This window comes from Quercus lobata, chromosome 4, assembly GCF_001633185.2.
Source record: "Quercus lobata isolate SW786 chromosome 4, ValleyOak3.0 Primary Assembly, whole genome shotgun sequence".
NCBI classification, from domain to species: domain Eukaryota; kingdom Viridiplantae; phylum Streptophyta; class Magnoliopsida; order Fagales; family Fagaceae; genus Quercus; species Quercus lobata.
The window spans coordinates 62,777,202-62,780,933 of NC_044907.1; the positions used below are offsets into that span (position 1 = coordinate 62,777,202).

General features: G+C 35.3%; 1 pseudogene; it reads left to right on the forward strand.

Annotated features, from left to right (window-relative positions):
* The first annotated feature begins 775 nt into the window (after positions 1 to 775).
* Positions 776 to 3,501, forward strand: LOC115985558 (annotated as a pseudogene).
* Positions 3,502 to 3,732: the final 231 nt, after the last annotated feature.

Consider the following 3,732-nt stretch of genomic DNA (forward strand, 5'->3'; position numbering starts at 1 on the left):
AATTTCATTAGTAATTTTGTATTTTAAAAAACCGAAAGTTATTCAAATACAATATGATTAATTACATATATGGAAAAAAAATCAATTTTTAAGTTATCATCCAACTTATTGAGCCACCCTAATTAGAGTTTTTTTTTTTTTTTTTTTTTTTTTTTTTTTTTTTGAGCCGCCCTAAAACGTGAAATTGTAAAAAATAAAAAATAAAAAATAAAAACTAATTGTTTGACAAAGCTAGTTCATGTTATTGGACAAAGATGTACCAATTAGCAGGTTGGCTTCATAAAAAAATAAAAAATAAAATAGCCAACTTAGTAGCCAACCATAAATGTGAATAGACATTGACTTTCCATCTAAGTCGTTTTAATGTCGACATTCTTTCAACACTTTTTGACGTTTACTCTTGAGAATTCCAATTTCATTTTACCGACGAGATCATTAAATCTTATTTTCATAATAAAAAAAAGGACTGAAACGCAGACGCACTGTGTTTCAGCCTAATCCAAACGTCACCTAACACTATATTCTACCAACCCCATGAAAGTACGAATTGACCAATTTAACCCTGAAATTCTCATCAACACCCTCACCCGCAACGCCAAAAAAGTGAAACAGGAGCACCCATTTTCGTAATTTAGCATCTAAACACTCCTTTCTGAGTTTTCTTTTCCCAGTGGCTACAGAAGTCAACACAAACTAAACAAATGCTAATTTTCTTTTCATGGTACTCTTTTTCACACTTTCTTTTCAATCACAAACTCTCTTTTACTCATTGACACGCACACAAACACTACATATTAAATCCCCATTCCCTTTTCATGTTCTTCTATAATTCCTTCACACAATGGCCAAACTTCAACCACTTCTCCTCACACTCTTTTGTTAGAGATTGCACTTGTGACACCGAGGATGAAGGACGTGACAAAACTCAAGCTCTCAAATATAAACTAGCTGCTATTGCTTCCATTCTTGTAGCGGGTGCAATTGGGGTTCGTATTCCAATCCTAGGAAGGACATCTTCTTCTTCATCAAGGCCTTTGCTGCCGGCGTGATATTGTCAACCGGGTTCATCCATGTTCTTCCCGATGCTTTCGAGAGCTTGACGTCGCCGTGTCTGAGTGAGAGTCCATGGCAGGATTTTCCATTCACGGGGTTTGTGGCGATAGTGTCTGCCATCGGAACTTTGATGGTTGATTCCTTTGCCACTTCGTATTATAAAAAATCTCACTTCAACCAGGATCAAAATGGGGTTGGAGATGTGGAGAAGGAAGGAGAACATGAGGGTCACTTACATGTTCATACACATGCAACTCATGGTCATGCTCATGGTTCCGCTTCTTTGGTTGACAACAACTCGGCTTCATCTGGGCTGAGCATCATCATGGACGTCTTAAGAATCGGGATTTAAATTTTCAGGGAAGAGTTTCATACACATATACATTTACGTTAACTTAGAGTAGAATTTCTATCATGTAAATGGTAAGAGTCAGGGTTTAAATTTCCGGAAGGGAGTTTTATATACATATATACTTACCTTAACTTAGAGTAAAATTTTTATCATATATAAAACAAAAAACAAAAACAAAAAAAAAAACGTTTTCACCCGACTCTGGTACCTATCTAAATCATTTTTGTTAGTATTGAATTAAAAAATAATGATAGGAATGTGTTTTACTAATATTAGGATTGCATATATTAATTTGGATTATGATTAATTATAATTAGTTTTTATTGATAAATTATAGGAAGTTAATATTTAACTTTAATCAAATTAGAAGTCTATCTTTTATACATTCAATTTCTTTTTTTTCTTTTTTTTTTTAATTGAGAAATATTTAAATTCAAATGTTGATAATGTATAAAAAAGACCAATCATGATTTCCGAACTTCCAAAATATTAATATCTACTTAACGAGAAATTATTAGGGAGGACCGTTGATGTGGTCGTCCTTGACCTCTCAACTAATAAAATGCTCCTCCTCAAAAAAAAAAAAAAATGCTCTTATTTATGCAAATGTGACATCACTTGGTAATTTTTATTTTTATTTTTTGTACTGATTAGGAAGTTCACTCACAAATTTGCATAAATGACAGTATCTTATTGGTTGGGAGGACCACATCAGCAGTCCTCCAGACGGACCTAATAATTTCTTCTACTTAACCTACAATGAAAAAACTCTATCCATAATAAATTTTGCATGTGTCCAGTGAATATGTTCGACGAATAGTATGTGACCACTATAATATGCTCCAAGAATTGTATGTATATATACTAGAGTAGCTTCCTATCCCAAATACATTAGTTTGATTGTTAGTTTGTTTATCACTCTTTTTATGACTACAGTAGTGGAATCCTTAGTGGAAAAAAAAGTAGAAACACTATTGGAAAAATTAATCCGTATTGATGGGTAAGAAATTGTGCAACATTTGGGCCTGACAGATTCGAAATCATGGGCTGACATTAAGCAGGGGCCCAAGGCTTAGCCTCGCTTAAAATGCTTGATACGCACGTTTAAAACCCAAGGGAATCCCGGAAAATCAGGAGGACCGCACAAAGACAATTCTAGAAGATCCGCCTTAATGAAGAGACTCGCTCTACAAGGAAATATTTGCCCATCACGTTTGGGATTTCAGGAAAAAAAGTCCTATAAGGAAAAGACTTCCAGTCCAAGGAGGAAAGACTGACTTTCTTCTACTATAAAAGTTTGAATACTCTCGCAAATCAAGGTACGCAAAAAACACCCTCTCTAGCACTCTAGAGTTGAGAACAATACTAACTTGATCGTCGGAGGGTATTTGGTCGACACCACACCGGTGCCCACGGCGAGATCACTTTCTTTCTCTTTGCAGGTTGCTAGTTGCGGCGAGCGTGGACTGTGCGGCTCACTGGTGATTTCACGGCCTCATCACGTATAACATGTTCTTGTACTTGTGTGCATTTTATACGCAAAATTCAAGAATAGAGCTGTTGCAATTATGGCGACATTCTTCTCTCTTACAACCCCCGTTGGAATTGCAATTGGAATAGGAATATCTAGTGTTTACAATGAGAACAGCCCCAATGCTCTAATTTTTGAAGGGATTTTTAATGCGGCATCAGCTGGGATCTTAATCTATATGGCGCTTGTGGATCTTCTTGCAGCTGATTTTATGAACCCAAGAGTGCAAAGCAATGGAAGGCTTCAAATAGGAACAAACATTTCACTTCTTCTTGGGGCTGGTCTTATGTCTCTCTTAGCCAAATGGGCTTGACCTTGTCGTAATGTTTTCTGGAATATTTCTCTTTCTTTTCAAGGCCTTTTTTTTTTTTGGTGGTACAATAAAAATGGCCCAAACATATGCAAGATTTCGAACCCGGAATTTTAATTCTTTGTTGAAAATTTGAATTTATCCAAACAAAATTAAAATGGATGGAAATACTGTGAATTATCTTTTTGAAATTTCAGGTACTAAAATTAAACTTATACCAAATTTCAGGGAAAAAAAATGTGCAGTTTACCCGAAATAAAAAGATCAAGAACTCCAAAGATTAAAATTACTTGCAATATGACCCGATGTAGATGAATTGTTAACCAAAGAAGCAGAACCATTAGCATGACGATAAGTTGCATGTGTATGAATGACTTTCTATCCTTCTCCATATCTCCAATCCCATGTTGAGCCTTGTCGAGGTGAGATTTTTTGCAATACGAAGTTGCAAAGGCACCAATCAACGAGTTCTAAATTCTAATCATG